Here is a 19,203-nt window from a genome sequence, read left to right on the forward strand (position 1 = left end):
TTAAAATTATGAAGAAAGGATGGTTTTTAATAAATGGTGTTGGAATTATTGGCAATATATTTTGCAAGTAAAAATTAAATTTTAGTTTTTATCTCACACATGTTTGGAAATAAATCTTAAATGCAATCATGTTAAAAGTATTTAAACATTAAAACAAAGCACAAGAATCTTGTGATAAGGTCTTCCAGAGTTTAACAGATTTGACAACTATTTTTTTTAAACAAAGGACAAAATAAGATACTGAGATAAAGTATTTGAAGTATATGTAGCAGAAGGAGTATTCATATCCAATAGACATAATACATTCTCAGTTAGAAAATGAGAAAAAAATTAATAGATGAGAAACATAGATTTATTATATAAATAAACATTTTTAATATATGCAATCCTCAAACTCTGTAATAGTAATAAAATTATAAACTATAATATTTTCACCCATCAGATGGACAAAATAACAAGGAAGTTTGATAAGATGTATCAGGAGCTGGAATGTGAAGAAGAGGTGCTCTACTTTCAGTGAGACTGAAAATTGGTTTGAGATTTGGGGAGACAATTTGTTATTGTTTATCAAAATGCAGAGAAGTATAATCAAGCAGTTTCCTGTGTAGATATATATATATATATATATATATATATATATATATTTACTAGAAATACACACACAACTGTAGAAAGAAACATATAGAGATATTTCATTACAGAACTGCATTTAGTAATGAGATTTGAAAACAATCTAAACATTCATTTTAAAAAAATTAGTAAATCCATATGAAAAAATATAATGCAGTAGTTAGTGTAGCAAACCAATTTCTTTATGTACTTATATGAAATGTTGTCCAAATCATACTATTAAGTGTAAAAAGCAACTTTGAAAAATAGTGACATAAAACTATTTATTCATTGAAATACAACAAATTTGTTGATATATGTGAAATATATCTTCTGTTCAAAGTGTTTATCACAATTTACTGTTTAGATAAAAAAACAAAACTCTGGGATCTTAATAATTTAGCTGATTTCTGACTTATGATAGGATTGGATAAATAATGGATATTGGTTTAAATCTGGAAGTGAAATAATATTTAGCTACCACAATATTTTGTTTGTTTTTTAACTTGAGTAATTATTAAATGAAACATTCTGAGAGTCACATAAGAAGTCAGTATTTCCAGCTTCTCTTTTAAAAATCAGACTTGGGGCCTGATCTGTGGTGGTTCAGTAGATAAAGTATCGATATGGAACACTGAGGTCAACAGTTCAAAACCCAGGGCTTTCTGGGTCAAGGCACATACAGGGAGCAACTATTATGAGTTGATGCTTCACACTCCTTTCCCCCCTCTTTCTCTCTCTCTCTAAAATCTCTCTCTCTCTTTCTCTATAAAAATCAATAAATAAAATTTAAAAAAATTAAAAATTAAAGTTGGCAACCATAAGCAGTTATTCTGCATGGCAACTCATATTTTCAAGCCCATCACAATAACTATTGACACATCTATACTTATTTTTATCTGCCTGGGACCTCTAAATTTTGGGATTTTTTTATGGCTATTTTTTACTATCATTATATTTAATATCTAAGATTCTTGACACATTTCTTTGGAGTATGACGTATTACTAGAACCAAAGGCACATATGTAAAATGATGAAGTAAGCTTGTGTGAATGCTCCTTAATGGGTATATTTGCGTGTGTGTGTGTGTGTGTGTATGTGTGTGTGTGTGTGTGTGTGTGACAGACAGAGAGAGGGACAGATAGGGACAGACAGAGAGGAAAGGAGAGATGAAAAGCACCAGTTCTTCATTGCAGCACCTTAGGTGTTCATTGATTGCTTTCTCACATGCCTTGATCGGGAGGGTAGAGCAGAGCGAGTGATCTCTTGCTCTAGCCAGACACCTTGGGCTCAAGCTGGTGGTGAGCCTTGCTCAAACCAGATGAGCCTGCGGTCAAGCCAGCGACCTCAGGGTTTTGAACCTGGGTTCCCCATGACCCAGTTCAACGCTCTATCCACTGCACCACCACCTGGTCAGGCTGGGCGCATTTTCTTTTAAATATAATATTGACCCTAGTGCCCATCAAAGTGTGAAAGGCACATCACAGAGCATCAATGAAAGAGAGAATGTGTGACTAAATAAATACAGTAGTTCTGCCCTAGCCAGATGGCTCAGTGGTAGAGTGTCCATTCAATGTTTGGATGTCCCAGATTTGACTGCCAGTCAGAACACACAGGAGAGGTGACCATCTGGTTCTTCAACCTTATCCTACACTCTTCTCTCTCTCTATCTCTTCTCCTCCCACAGCTATTGCTGGATGGATTCCAGTATGTTTGTCCCAGGCTCCATGAAACATCTGCCTCAGGTGCTAAAAATATCTCAGTTGCCAGCATGTCCCCAAATGGGCAGAGCATTGGCCCCCGACAGGGGTTGTTGGTAGATCCCAGTCAGGGGCATGTGGAGTCTGTTTCTTATTTTCCCTCCTCTCGCTTAAGTTAAAAAAAATACAGTAGTTTCCCACTTATTTACAGTTTTGCTTTCCTTGGTTTCAGTTCCCTGTGTTTAACCATGGTCCAAAGATATTAAATAAAAAATCCCAGAAATAAGCAATTAACAAGTTTTAAATTGCATGCCATTCTGAATGGCATGATAAAATCACATTCTGTCTGGCCCAGGAAATGAACTAGCTCTCTGACAAGCATCTTCATACTGTATACACTCCCCACCTATTTATCACTTAATGGCTAAGCAGTCCATTAGATTAACTGTTGTGCTTTCCCAGTGCTTGTGTTCAAGTATCCTAACATAACTCTTATTACAGTCTATTGTTATAATTGTTCTACTTTATTATTAGTTGTTATTAATCTCTTACTGTGCTTATGTATAGAAAAGAACATATATATATATGATTACATAAAATATTATAGATATATGATTTAGTAGTATCAGTGGTTTCTTGGAACATATTACAGTAAGGGAAATCAGTGACTGTGGAACCAATAAAGGCAATGGGTTAGATTTTTGGTCTCATTAGGTAAATGTTATCATTGAGCTGAACAACTATAGTTATGGTTGAATACTCTACAGCAGATGAAGTTTTAAGAGGAAATCTAATGTGATTAATGTTTCTCTAGTTCTCTGCTTTCTGCATGACAACAGAAGTACTCACCGAATAGCTTCTTAGAGAATTGTGAATTGCTTGGTTCATGCTGTAGATCAGAACCAATTTGGTAGAAGAACCATAGAAGTGAAAGCTACTACTATACTTAGGTAACCCTGTTAAACCTAAATGAGTATGGCAAAACCAAAGCCCATCATTCTTGTTTTCAAAGATAACATAAAGAGTTTGCCTTTCCTTTTTTCATCTCGGGAAATCTTCAGGTTTAATTTGAGAAGTAAATAAATTCTTTTTTATTATTGATTGATTTTAGAGAAACAGAGAGGAAGCATTAATTTGTTGATCTAGTTAATTGTGCACTCATTGGTTGCTCCTCATATGTGCCTTGATGATAATGATCAAACCTGCAACCTTGGTGTTTCAGGAGAATGCTCTAATGGACTTAGCTAACTGGCCAGAGTTCATAAATAAGTTAAAAATAAAGCAGCGAACTAACATTCTACAGTCACAATAGACTCTTCAGATAAGTTAAACACTCTGACAATAGTGCTTCCCTTCATTGAAAACCCATTTGTCTCTCAATTTACCTTAGACATTTCCTATATATAAGGATATGACTTGGGAAATAAATATACAGAAAATCAGAACCTGTTCACTAAAATTTTAACTTTATCTGATTGCATTTTTAAATCCAGAGAAGGCAACTGGATTCATGTAATTTATATTTTAACATTTTCATTTGATCTGTCACTTGATCTTTCTCTTTGGAGCTAAATGGCCCCAGCATACACACCAGAAGACTTGCAAGAAAGTGAGGACTCACTTCTTAATTAAAGCAAATGTGTTAAATGGATATAAAATAATTTGAATACAGCAGAGGCCTCTTAAATCTCTATTAATAAATCTTGAATTGCAGCCAGTCTGTCTCTGAACCAAAAATTTAGTTAAGGTTGAGCTTAAAATATGATAGTGAAATAAATTTGTTACTAATGCAATCAAGTGTTTCAGTAATTCATGAGAAAGTAATTCCTCAATGTACATAACTCACTTAATAATTTAAGATGTTTCAGACTTGACAATAGAACCAATGAGCTCTTTATAGATTAAAAAATACACATTCAGGGCATGCTACAAGTATTATATTTTTAAAATGCATTTTAATTATCATGCCACTATTTTGTGAAATAAAAATTTTGGTGATAATGATCTGTTCTTTTTTGATGTTTCTATAGACTCCACACAAAAATGATTATTTCCTACACATTAATAATCAGTTTGGTTCTGACTATATCTTATACATTTGAGTAAAATACTCAGTCACTTACTAGTTGGATGTTCATAATATACAACTAATTTATTATAGATAAAGATTTATTGTGAGAAGCAATGATCAGTGAAAAAGATCAGGGTTATAAATATCCATTTTGATTTTGTCTATTTTATAGGCAACAATTTTTTCTAGAGATATTTATTGGAAAATATTGACCACTCTGTATTGCTTATGTTACAAAAAGATAAAGTAATTAAACAAGATATAAAAGGTTATAAGTTTCTTTTTCTAGCTGATTTGCAGTGGCACAGTGGATAAAGCGTCAGCTTGAAATGCTGAGGTTGTTGGTTCAAAACACAGGGCTTGCCTGGTAAAGGCACATATGGGAGTTGATATTTCCTGCTTCTCTCTCTCTTTATCTACCCACCCCCTCTAAAATGAATAAATAAAATTTTAAAAAAGAGGTTTTTTTCTAAATGACATTCACCATATACACAGTCTTTGCTAAAAAGCAATAAACAAAAACAAAAAATAAAAACAACTGTCAATGTAAAGAAAATGTCTGAGCCTTTAGAAAATTTTTATAAAAGTTTATTTGACTCAAATTGAGCATATATGCCAGGAAACAAGATCTCAAATGCTCCAGAGAACAATTTGCAGCTTCTTTTATGCATTTAGATTAAGGAGAGAAAAAGAAAGATTACATGGGGGTGGGTGAGACCAAGGAGGGGACTAGCTTACCGCAGGGGCTGGGAACTTTTTGGCTGAGAGAGCCATCATTTTAAAATGTAATTCCATGAGAGCCATACAATATGTTTACTGAATACAAGTAAATGTGTGCATTTTATGTAAAACCAACACTTTTAAAGTAAAATAAGTCTCTGAATTCCTTTTAATAATGTTGTTATGCTAACCAATGATGAATAAAGTACTTCTTACCATTAATGTGACTTCTGGTGCTGCATGGTTTTGCTGATGGCTTTGTAATCTGGTTGATACGTGCTGAGGTTAAGCTTCATGCAGGCGTTGAGACTTTCATCCATTAAACGTGATTGTAGGTTGATTTTAACATTCTTTATATGTCAGAAAGACTGTTCACATGCATACATAGAGCCAAATGTTGTCACTGTAGCAATATTCATATGCTGCAGTGTGTGATATGTGACAGGAAGTGCATTCCAAGTTTTGAAAATCAGCTGGTCCACGGGTTGAAGTTTTTTCATTTCTCCCTACTTGTGTTTGCTCACCAACTCTGCTTCCTGTCGTGCAAGTCTTTCCAAATCTTCATTTAGTGACTTGACCTTATTCACTCACATGTCTGAGGCCTTCAGGTCAGCAACTTGTATCTCAAAATCTCTGATGGAGACACCGGGGATGTAACTCAGGTCGGCACTGTCCACTGCACACTTGTGTGCATGGGTGATGAACTTAAAAAGATGAGTGCGCTCAAGAAATTCTCCAAAGCGTGCTTTGAATGACTGCAGAAGATTAGATGTGAAGACTGCTAGCTGCTGGAGATCAAGATGTTGAGCAGGGTCACTTGCTATGCATTCATCTTTAAACTCTCCCAGTTTTTTGAAGTGTAGTAAACGACCTGTTTCCATGTTGGCGATAAAGAGTTCCAGTTTGTTTTCAAATGCAAACACTGCTTGTTGAAGGGATAAGACTGTATTTCCGACGCCTTGCATTATCACATTGAGCTGGTTCAGATGTTCAGTCATGTCCATGAGATAGTAGAACTTCAGGAGCCAATCAGTGTTACCTAACTCAGGATGCTAGACATTTTTCATTTCAAGAAAAGTCCAGATTTCTCTCAGACAAGCTGTGAAACATCTGAGCACCTTCCCTCTCAACAACCAATGCACATTGCTGTGCAGAAGCAGACCAGGGTAATTATTCCCAACTTCATCCAGCAGTGTTTTAAACTGGTGATCATTTAAAGCTTGGGCAACAATAAAGTTGACCACCTGAATGACCAGCGACATCACCTCACCAAGCTGCTCATCACATATCTGAGCACAAAGCTCCTCCTGATGTAGGATGCAGTGAAAACTTAAGATGGGTCTCTTTTCATGTTCATGAAGAAGGTCTATGAATCCTCTGTTTTTCCCCACCATACACAGAGCACCATCAGTACACACCAAGATAAGTTTTTTCATCAGTAGATTTTTTTCTTTAGCGAACTCAGTGAAAGACTTGAATAAATCCTCCCCTCTTTTTTCTCTTTAATAGGCAAAACAGCAAGACTTTCCTCACGTAGTGTGTCACTGACAGCATACCTTGCAATCATGCTGAACTGGGATAAATAGCTTACATCTGTTGAGTCATCCAAAGCGAGAGAAAAGAGTGGTGCTGTATTTATGTTCTTCACTTGTGTTGCCTCAATTTAATTGCCATCCTGATAGTATAATTGTGAACAGTTCTTGCTGACAGAGGTATGTCTTTTATTTTCTTTGATTATCTTATTTTTATCCAAAAAGTCATCAAAAAGTTCATTGGCAAAATCAAGCATGAATGTTTTGGCATACTCCCCATCTGTGAATGGCTTTCCGTTTCTCACAATTGCTAAAGCATCAGCAAAACTAGCCGAATTCCGGTCACCTTGTTGGGTCCAAACACGGAGTTGCTGCTGACTAGCTTGCACTCTGCACAGTAGCTCTTGACATGCTTTCTTCCTGCTGTCCCCCCATGGATATTTTGATGCAAATGTAGTATGGTGTGTGTCAAAGTGCTGCTTAATATTTGACTGTTTCATTGATGCAATTTTATCATTGCATATTAGACACCCTGCAGAACCTGCTCTCTCCACAAAGGCGTATTCTTCTGTCAATTCCTGCTGAAAAGTATGATAATCCTCATCTTTTCTTCTTTTAGCCATCTTCTTCGTCAAAAGGGTTTTTGCAATTAGCTAACTGACTACTTGATTAAAAGGAGAGAAGTTTACTTCCTGACCTTACAATGACCCGTGTACATTACACATTATCCAATAAAAATTTGGTGTTGTCCTGGAGGACAGCTGTGATTGACTCCAGCCACCCACAACCATGAACATGAGCAGTAGGATATGAATGGATTGTTTTTTTTTGTTGTTGTTGTTTTTTTTTCTTTTTTTTTCTGAATGGATTGTAATACATGAGAATGTTTTATATTTATAACGTTATTATTTTTTTTATTAAAGATTTTTCTATGAGCCAGATGCAGCCATCAAAAGATCCACATCTGGCTTGCAAGCCATAGGTTCCTGACCCACCCCTGGATTACAGGATAGTTAACAAAATAATGTCCTCTCTTAAGAATGGTTATTGTTTATTTCAAAGTTACACAGAAACAATGGACAGGACTTGCTTAAGGCAAAATCAGCCTTTCACTAAATACATTATACCTGGGTCATACTACTGACCGTGACCTACCCAGGTAGGAATTTATGATCATATCACTCTGTGAGGTTACTTTCTATAAAACACCCCCCCTTTTAAAATCCACACAGTAAATTCATATCTGTATTCATCTCTTTTTTTATACTCCTCATTCACCAGTGTTTATTTTCTCTCCTTAATCCAATGTTCTATATATTTTAGGAGCTTTATCCAATACTTTTTTTTTATGACAGAGACAGAGAGAGGGACAGATAGAGATAGACAGACATAAAGAGAGAAAGATGAGAAACATCAATTCCTCACTGCAACAACACCTTAGTTGTTCATTGATTGCTTCTCATATGTGTCTTGACTGGGGGACTACAGCGACAGAGTGAGCCCCATACTCAATACAGCAACCTTGTGCTCAAGGTGGTGAGCCTTGCTCAAACCAAATGAGCCTGCTCTCAAGATGGTGACCTTGGAGTTTCGAGCCTGGGTCCTCCGTGTCCCCGTCTGATGCTCAATCCACTGTGCCACCACCTGGTCAATCTTACCCAATATTTTAAAAAGGCTTTTATAATCATTGCTGTTGATATTGGATACTCAAAAGTCCTTTGACAATGTATTGTAACTAGGGATGCAAAATGTGCCACCCAAAATGTGTGGGCATGAGAATTATTTTAGGCTGATTGATTTTAAGAAACAAAAGCCTTTTACCATCCCCATAACTGCCTAATAGAATTTAGATAGAGGGCTTGTTATAAGAAGAAGAACCATATATTAAATATAGGCTTAAAGTGGTGAACTGGGGAACTAAGCAAGGCCAGCTTCTTCAAAGTTCTCTCTGTGTCTTAGTGTCTCTGTAAGGCAGAGCAAATATTTGTTTACCAAACACGTGTTTTTCTATCTCAATGTAAATTGACTTTCTTCCCTTAAAGTCCTAGACTTCTACCTCTTCTTTACTTAGCTCAGTATGTCAATAAACTTCAGTTACTGAAGGCTACCTACCTTTTGCCCTTTGCTTTATATTATTATGTAATGTACTAATTAAATTTAATTTTCTTCTGGTAATCTGTCTCACATCAATTTTATTCTTAGACCAGTGAAAAGAATCTAGAAGAGTAAAAGAGAAAATTTTTCTTCCCTGACATGTATCTGCTAGAGTCTCTTAGCTACATGTTTATTTTAGGCTCCTTAAGCATTCTAAGTTTTCCCTTCACAGAAATAATGTTGGTTTTTATACAGTACAATGTTTTGTTATTTAAGTTATGTAAAACATGTTGAATTTGGCAATGTGTTTAAAGAGAGAAGAGAAAATTATTTCAATTTAATCCAAACTAAATTCTAGCTGCAGAATATTTCAAGACAACAACTTTGAGAATAAAAGTGGAGCTATGCACCTCTAGATGGGTGGCTCAGTTGGTTGAGGTATCGTCCCAGTGCACCAGCATTGTGAGTTTGATCCTTGGTCAAGGCACATAGAAGAATCAACCAATGAATGCATAAATAAGTGAAATATCAAATTGATGTTTCTCCCTTTCTTTTTCCCTTCCTCTCTAAAACCAATTAAAAAAAGAAAAATAGAAAAAAGGGACTATGCAGCAAACCTGACAAGCTTGGGGGTGGGGGGCCCATGGCAGGTCTGACACATTCAGTGATTGAAAGTAACCACACAGGATATCTGATCATAAATTTCTAACTGGGAAGGTTGTGGTGGGTAGTCATGCTCAGGCTTATATTTCTGTTAATAAAACCTTAGCCTTTACCCTAAGTGAGCCCTGTCTTTTGTTCTTATGCAAATAGGATAACATACCTTTAAAATGCCAGAATTATCTTCCTTTTCAGATCCCTCGGAGCTGTAGGTATAACAACCCTCACAAGCACCAAAACTCCTCATTGTTATTTCCAACATATTATCTCTATTTACTGTAGGCATTAAATGTTAACTACCTTATCAATGTATCTTTTTATTTTACTTCTTATCCAGTCTCAGAGATTTCCTCACTTTGTTTTGTCCCACCTCTTTTATTGACCACCAATATAGTTCATGTAACCTTCCTTACATTTTCTTCTTTCATTCCAAATGTATAAAAATAACTGCAAATATATCATTTTTCAGAGCATTTTCTCAACCCATGGAGATCTTACTTCTGAGCATGTTCTCAGATTTTTGGCTTAGATAAACTCTTATCAACTTTTTCTGTAGGTTGGTTTCTTTCAAGACAAGTAGATTGTACAAGGTCAATAAAAGGCATCTAGTTACTCAGGAGAACTTTGACACATGAAGTTTTTGAGCCATTAGTGTTATACTTATTAACCAAAAAAGGTTGAGGTTGTAATGAAAAATAAAGAGTATTTATTTGAGCAAAAAGTTGCAATCAGGGAGATGCAGATTCAGGTAGCAACTCCAACTACTTTCTTCTAAGACAAAATAAGAGCCATCTTTTACAGAGAAAGGTTTCAATCAGGTCTATGTATACAAATGAGGACTTCAAGTCTGATCAGTTTGGATTGGTTGATATAAATGCAAGTGAGGGGTGCAATTTGAGAAGTTCTTCTTGATCAGGTCAGATCTATTGGTTAACTGGTAGTATGGTGATGATGAACAAAGAACTTTCCTGCACCCGTTGACTCGGAGAGTGTAAACAAGCAGGACATAGTGCAGAAGGTTGAAAGTTCAATCTGGTTCTTCTTGGGATGCAAAGTACAAGAGAGACCCCTACCAGCAAATGGCTGCTAGACTCCAGTTTTGAATTTAGGCCCAGTTAACCACAAGGAGTTCATCTTGATAGACAATTTCTTTCATCAGATTCACACATATTTTCTTAATCTAGTCTGAGCTCAAGATCAAAAATAGTTTTCAAATAACAGAAAAAGGAATTTAAAACAGTCTTGTAAATGCTCTTTGTATATCCTTGGAATAGTCTAGTATTTCTCAGTATGGTCTCTGGTTCATTTACATCAGACTGTCTAAACTGGAGTGCTTGTTTCAAATGCTTGTTTCCATGACCCAACAAATTACTCATTCATGTCTAGAATTTGACCTGAGAACCTAAATTTTAAGAAAGTTCTCAGACATGTTAAAGTTGTAACCTCATAAAAACTTTATTTTTTTAATACAACCTTTTCTCCTTTCTTTCCTTTTGATTCAAACTGGCCTCATTCGACATCTTGACTCATCTGCCTCCTTCTCTCTTGCCTGACCACTTTCATAATTATTAAACCTTAAACACTTAGGATAGTGAAGTTCTGATCAGCATCAATAATATTAGGAACAAAGCCTTGAGTTTACTGATTACAGAGATAGTTTCAATCAAACTGATAGTGTAGGCAGTTCCACAAGCATGAGTAAAGTAAGAACAATAGACCAGGTACAGAAGATCATCCAGGGTGGAGAACTCCAGGTGACTAGAAAAGGACAGACAATGGTAGGGTAGGACTTCACTGCAAGATGACCTTTTATTCCTTGGCATATTGCTGGTCATGTGGTTTAGACCCTCTGATCTTTCATATCACTAGTTATGTGTTTTGAACCCTCCACTGACTTTTCCTTCCCTTCCATGTCTCTAGTCATGTGGTAGATCCCCTTAGAGAAGAAATAAGGGGACTGGAGTATACTCTTGTATGACTCTGTTGTATGACCACTTTCTTAAACATTAAGCCTTCAGGATAATGAGATTGTGACCCACACTAAATAATCTTAGAAACAAAGTCTTGGGTCTATTAACCACAGAGACAGAGTTTTGTTAAACTATAGATAGCATCTAGGCTTCATTTTTGTTTTAGCTCCAGGTCCAGAAAAGCATAGAGATCAGGTGGAGCAATGTCATGGCTGACATCAGCCCTGGTGCAGATCAATCAATGGAGACTGTGACCTTGATAAGATACACCTGGAAAGCTTATCAATATTCTATTGAGATTCTCCCCTGAGACCTCCAAAATAAAACTCTCAAGATGAAGGACCCAGAGTGTGCACCTTTCTTCCCTCTTCCTTCCCTCAAAGCATGTACCTTTGCTTTCTTTCTTCTAAGTTATAAGGGCCTTTATTCTGCCTCTGTAACTTGTCTTCTGAGTCTATGCAGCCCAGCTGGCTCACTTCTTCCACAGCTCACTTCTTCTACCTCTGTGACTTTCTCAGTAAACTTTTGTATATATTTGAGTCTTGACTCTAATTTCATTCTTAGCCAAATTCAAGGATCAAGGTCTATGATCTGTTGCTGTTTGCCATAACAAAACTAGAGACATCTACACCTCAGTTGTGTTTCAGCACCAGGCCCAGAAAAGCATCAAATTTAGACAAAGATATGCCATGGCTGATATCAGGACCAGATGCACTGATCAACCACCCCCTATTCTAGTTTCAACCAATCAATAAAGATCAAGACCCTAATCACAATCCTAACTACTCTAGTTATCATGATTAATAACTGTCCCCAAATATAACCTATCTCCTGAAAACCATCAGGGAGCCAAGTCTTTGAGCATTAGTTCAACTGTCTCTGGGCTTGAGTCACTTTCTAACAATAAACCCTTACATTTTTGGATGTAAGTTTCTGTTCACATCTTATTGGACTCTGACGCATGCAGGCAAATAAATCCTTTTAGTCTGGTAACAATTTTTACAAACACTTTATAAAATCTCTGATAGCTGAAATATTTTCAGCAAATTTTAAAGCTCTGAATCAGAATGTGAGCCAGAGAAGTTGGAGGTAAATCCTTAGACAGGTCAAGACTTTTTTTTTATGGGAGTGATGAGGAATTGATGATTTCAGTTTTACTTTGAAGTAATGCTCTATCCCCTAAAAAAAAAAAAAAGAAAAGAAAAAAGACAATATTATGTAACAGAGAAATGTTTGGTCTCTCTGACTTTATCTTGTTCAAGCTTATGTTGTTCCCATGATCTTCAGGCTAATAGTACCTGCTTTGTCCTGCACATAGTCATGCTACTAATTAGAAGAATTCTACTAGTGGCTTGCATTTTACAAAAACAACCCCTCCCATTTTTTGTTCTTTTGACATTAAAAATAAAAGGTTAATCTCTGATCTTACTTAAGATGGATTTGAGGAACCACTAGGACTCCCATATTCCTGGTGGGTGCCTTCTCAATCAATAAACCTTTCTTTACATCAAACTTACATTTTGGTAATGACCTTTCAAAGAGTCAGGCACACAGACTTTGGACTGGTAACTACTACACAAATTCCCTTTGTCTAAATAAAAACATGTCTATGGGTAAATTACAAAGGTCCTTACTTTTTAACTATATTTCTAGGTTTACAAAGTCCTATTCAAGGGATCTTTGGCATCGTTTACACTTGCATTGACCTAAGAAACATCCAAGCCATTAAAAATTTTTATGAGTTTATCTGAGTCAATTATGACAATTGCAGGGAGATAAAACCCAAATGGATTGAGAAAATGCTCCAAAGAATAGCAGTTTTGCATCTTATTTTTACATTAGAATCAAAGGAGAATATGTAAGGGAGTGTATGGCCAGTAGCCATGGCCACCATCACAGCTGCCTGGCCTGAGTAGGTTTAGGTTCACATTTAATTCAGATCAATTATAAAGAAACTGCAGAGCCCAAAACTGTTGTGCCATTTTCCTTTATTCTAGACTCGTACCAGGCAATGAGTAAAATACACACAGAAAAAAACAAAACAAAACAAAACAAACAAACAAACAAAAAACACTTCCCTTTCCATTCAGGGCTTTCAAAGCCACTGACTTTCTCTGGTTTTTGCTAGAATCAAAGGCTCCACCAGCCTTAGTCACCTCTGTTCCGCATCTCCTTCTCCTGCACAAACTGGCTTCTCCTTCAGCATTCTGCCATTTTGACTGCCTCCTCCATGTGGCCTCCCTGCCCAGCTACAACATGAGCTCCTCCTTTTTCTCTCTCTCTCCAAAAACATAGTCACTCTCTCCCAAAATGGCCTTCTAGCTTCTCCTTTTAAAACTTTTCATGCAAAAGTCCCTCCTTCAACAAATATTAGCATAACCAAGCCCCTCCCAAGTCAAGAAGGGCTATTGGTTGTATCATGTGAAAGCATCACCACATGAGAGCAGCACCATCTTTAATGAAGTGAGCAAAACCAGAAAATACAGATTTTACAAGCCTGACAGGGAGTCAAATGAAATCCATTGAAGATAGATTAGGAAAGTAGAAAAAAAGAATAAACGGGAATATCTCTGAGATTGAATAAAAAGTAAAACAAATAGACATACTCTTTTATATAAGTGAGGTTATATAACAGGATGGTTAACAGTTAACAATTAACACCATAACAATAACAATGAGGGGTTCTGTGGTCTCCTGCTCTGCTAGGAGATTGTACACTAAGGGTTTAGGAAAGAGGAAATTATCCTGACATTCCAAAGTTATGTTACCACAGATGCAAAGAGACAATAGACAGACTCAGTTAAGGGGAAAAAAATAACCTTTGTCAGTAAAGATATTGGCCTAGAATAGAACTACCCACCACAACTCACATTTAGTTAGAAAGTTTTAATTTCATCCTATGTGGTTACTTAGGTCTCTGAGTTGGTAAGGCCCACCATGAAAGCCTCCTTTGAGGCACATGACCCCTTTTTCATCCATAGGTAAATTTCTACCACATTAATTTTTCAGGTTAAAAATTAGGCCAGTGTGTTTTCTTTACATTTAGATATTTTGCCTTCTATATTATATCATTAATTGTGAAACATAAGGGCTTCTTGTTTAGTATCTGCATAGAACCCAATAGTCAAGGCTTTATTGGAACAAAGTTGGCCTGGGAGCTGAGGATAGCTCCATCACCTCTGCTTTAGGTGTTAGAATGGCTCAGGTTGCAATGGAGCAATGCCCCAGATGGACAAAGCATTGCCTCCTAGTGGGCATGCTGGGTGGATCCTGGTTGAGGCATATGTGGAAGTCTGTCTCTCTGCCTCTCCCCTTCTCACTTAAGAAAAATACAAAAATAAAAATAAAAAAGAAAAAGGGTCATTTACTTTTGTAAGGATAACTCCCATTAATAAGGATGCTTTCCATACTGTACCAGGCCTCACTTTACAGGATTTATAAGTTGACAGTATAAAAAATATTATTATGATGATGATCATTAGTATTAGAGTAATGTAGTAGTAGTAGTTTGCTCTCTCCTTAACCTAAAAACCAGATTAAGTTGACTTATTCATTAGTCTTACTGTTGCAGCTATCTGAATAATTGCAACCTATGTTGTAAAAATATTTGGACTGTATGTCTTCTTTACACATTAAAGTTTGATTAAGTTAAGGAAAAATTTATCACGGTAGAATGCTTTATAATGACAAGTTAATTTCAAAACTAATCTCGTATATATTTTAATTGAAAGAAATAAAGATAATAAAAATTATCTGACATTTTCTCCATTTTTCTTGGAGTCACTTTGATATGAGGCATGATTAGATTATTTTCAGAAAGCATGCCAAATAAATTTCCATGAAGCTAAGTTATTAGCCTGGAATTTTATAAGATTATGCATTTTAAAAACCAGAGAACTCTTCAAATTCCATAAATATGGATTGTTTCAAGTACTAATTTTGGAAATGTAACATTTCTGAGAGACTTAAAACACAAGTTATTATATTTAAGTTTCTAAAACGTATTATCATAATGAAACATATTCAACTTTGTTTTCCCAAAGTTTCCCACATTTAACTACAACTTCATACATCTCTTCTACAAAAGTATTTATTTTTACAAAACACCTATTAATATCTTGAAAAATGCATTTTCCTTGAGTAACAACTTCAAGAGAGAAGAAACTGAGAACCTGAGAAATTGTTAGACTTATAAAAGAGAACAGTATGAGGATGTATAAGTGTGTGCTTGTAACAGATAGAAATGCTCAGCCTCTAACTCTAAGCTTGCTTTGTTTAATAGCTTCAGCTATTAAACATGCTGGTATGCTGATACCAGAAAGTGCCTCTCCAGAAGACATAAAGAATGTATGTATTGTTTATCAAAGATAGGCAAGATCCTCCTGACCAAACTCAACAGTGGTAGTCAACCTGGTCCCTACTGCCCACTAGTGGGCATTCCAGCTTTCATGGTGGGTGGTAGCGGAGCAAGTAACGTATAAATAAAAGATAGATTTAACTATAGTAAGTTGTTTCATAAAGATTTATTCTGCCAAACTTAACAAAAATCTGACATGAAGTACTTGGTAAGTAATTATTATCATATGCTTTAAATAATGTAACTCTGCTTTATAAATTTTATAAAGTAAAGTTACTTCCCTACTATATAACTCACCATTACTGTGGAACTGGTGGGCGGTTAGAAAATGTTACTACTAACAGAGATACAGAAGTGGGCGGTAGGTATAGAAAGGTTGACTACCCCTGGAATAGCCCAATCTTCTTTAGATCCCTGCTGCTGCCCAAATGTCTCCAGTGCTCAATCACCCTTGTCCCTCCCTTTTCCCTTTTCCTTGTCATAAAGGAAGCCTGACCTTTATTCTATATATTTTTTTCTTTTTTTAGGAGTCAAATTCAACTAGATGACACTGATCAACAAGGGTTCGTAGCTTTCAGGTGAACATCTCTACAGCATTTGGACTGTATGGAATCATCATGAAGAAGTGCATACCCAAAGAAGCAGTGAGCTTTGAGAACTTCTGTATTATTTTATTAGCTAGAGGAAAGAGAAGGGCAGGAGACACCTGTGAGAACAAATAGCTTCTTAGAAGGACTGGAAATGGGCATTTATAATGACATAAATGACTTTTTTTTTTCTAAAGAAAAACAAGCCCTTAAGAAAATAGATAGGATCTATGATATAGCTTCATGACAATGTCTGTTTGGATATAATGCTGACCTCTTGTTTTATAGAAGAGGATTTCTGGGGATTAAATTTTATAAAAACTGAGGTTTTTTTTTTAAGAGGTTCTGCTTTTATGTTGATAAGATATTTTAGGGACTCAAATGTCTTCAGCTAAAAATAATTTTATGCCAAAATGGCATAGTTTGGAGTGGCATATCCATTCTGCTTTGAAGCTTAAAGTAAATTAGTAATAACTGATATATTTGTGACAGCCTGGATTGATTTTGAAGATGAAATGCTAATTGAAACATGTCAGACAAAGAAATACTGTATAATCTCAATTTCAGGTGAAAAAATAAATAAAATAAACCAAGTTCACAGATATAGAAAACAGATTGCTAGTTGCCAGATGCAAGGTCTGGAAAGTGGGCAAATGGGTGAAGGGTGTCAAAGGCACAGACTGCCAGTTATAACAAACATGTTTAAGGATGTAATGTATAGTATGGTGAATGAATATAGTTTAATAATAGTTTTATATATTTGAAAGTTGATAACAGAATAGATTTTGAAAGTCCTTATTACAAAAAATATATATAAATTTATTACTGTTAATCATTAATCTTTTTGATGGATTGGTTAATTTTGGAACAGTCTGATAGGCATTGCTAAAAAGAACTTTAGACTTTAAGTTCTAAAACCACTAATGAATTGTTATTTTAACTGCACTAAATTCTCTTCTTTCTTGAGGGGAAAAATACATTAAATTGATGCAGTCAGTTGCAAATTACACTTTGTACCTTTGACCTGGGTTTCCAATAGTGTATTTTGCAGTGGATTCTCGGTGCTCGTCCTTTGTAGATGTGTATGGACAAGCTGTTTGCCTTTACATTTATTGCTGAAGTTGGTGCCAAAAGAATGTTGTTCAATTCTAGTCCATGCCTGTGGCTTACTCTTATAAATTAAACTTGACATAGTAGAAGTTGTTTAAAAGTAAGGTGACCAATTGTCCTCCTTTAGGGAGGACAGTCTTTCTTTTGTAAGTTCTGTTCTCCCTTGAAAAGTGTCCTCCTACATGTCCTCCTTTTTGATATTGGAAGACTAATCTATAAATGTCCATATTCGATCGATGCAGAGTCGATCCAATGCTTATGATGTGACATATTTGTATTTGACGATTTGTCAAGGATCACTACAGTGAAGTGAGATGCAATTATGAGACGCATGTGCTTCTCATGGGAGACCTTGAGAGAGCATGCAATATACTGAGCATGCAAATGGCTTTGTGTACTTCTTACTGAAACATGACATGGCACATAGGACATTGTAGACTCACAATTATTTCTTTTTCAGTGAATATTCAATTATAGACTGGTAACCACAATTCACATTTTATTAATTCATTATCTATTTAATAATTTCCAAATACATATAATTTTATTTACAAGTATTTTCCCAAAATTCGAGTTTTAAAGTGGAAATCTAACCTCAAACTATATCTATTAATAATGCATTTTGATTAAATAGTTGCATAGAACAGACTTTTTTAATAAGAAAATTATAAATACACCTGAATATCACTCCAAATAAGGGGTTTTGTTTGATATTTAGTTTTACTAAATGGGTACTTTTTCTTACAATTATTATTAAAAATTAATAAGCATCTAAGCATAATTACAATATAAAATATTGCAAATGTTTTATTATGCATTTATCATATTATAGTGTATTATTGTTGCAAAGAATAAAATGTTTCTTTTATTTACAATATTGTTTTCTTCAATTTATTTTTGTCCTCCTTTTCATTGTAAAAAAGTTGGTCACCTCATTAAAAGCCAACTGTATGATTTTCAAAACCTCTTTTATCTGGCAATATGATATAGAAAACTGAACCCCAGGTGGCCATCAGTAGAGCATATTAACTACAGAATGTGTTTGTGAAGTAGTTTTGTTTGTTAACGTCCTCTAAAAATATAGTATCAATTAATTCTACTGTGAGTATGTAAAAATGTATGTTTCTCACTCTTTCCAACATGTGCATTCTTTCTTTGAATTCACTGAAGAATCAGCAAGTACACACAGTTAGCTCAGTGAGTCACTCTGAACATGAGAAGTTAATGATAGCTAAATATCAACATAATAACATGTTGGACTGCTCCACACAAACAGGTCTGGATCATTACCAGAATTGGAATATATTATCCACATTTTTAAGAGCCCTTTTTTAGCTCAAGGAAAATTTTGCATCTTGTTGAGGAGAATTTAAAGTACAAATTAAAAGATAATGTACTAAATGTAACTTTCTTACTGTCATCCTTTATCTTCACCTTGATTCCCACCTCAATCTAGGGGCTGGTGGTCCTGATTTGCCTTCTTTCCTGAAGATATTATAAGAGTTCTAGTATTAATAAACTGTTCCTCCAAGGCAAGGACTATACCTTGTACTTATTAGTCTTCCCAGCTTGTCTTCAGCAATGCAGACCAATGATATGAGCCCTACTATCTCTTACCTGGTGACTAGTGTCCCAGCTGCATCAAGCTACCTGCTGCCAATCTCTCATTGTCACACCTGTCATGCTCCTGCCATTGATCCGAACCTTTGACTCCGAGGCCTGTTTGCCTGTACAGTTGTGTGTTGCCTGCTTGATGCCTTTCTATTTGCCTACCTTTCAGCTTGCTTGCTTAC

Source organism: Saccopteryx bilineata, chromosome 5, assembly GCF_036850765.1.
Source record: "Saccopteryx bilineata isolate mSacBil1 chromosome 5, mSacBil1_pri_phased_curated, whole genome shotgun sequence".
Taxonomy (NCBI): domain Eukaryota; kingdom Metazoa; phylum Chordata; class Mammalia; order Chiroptera; family Emballonuridae; genus Saccopteryx; species Saccopteryx bilineata.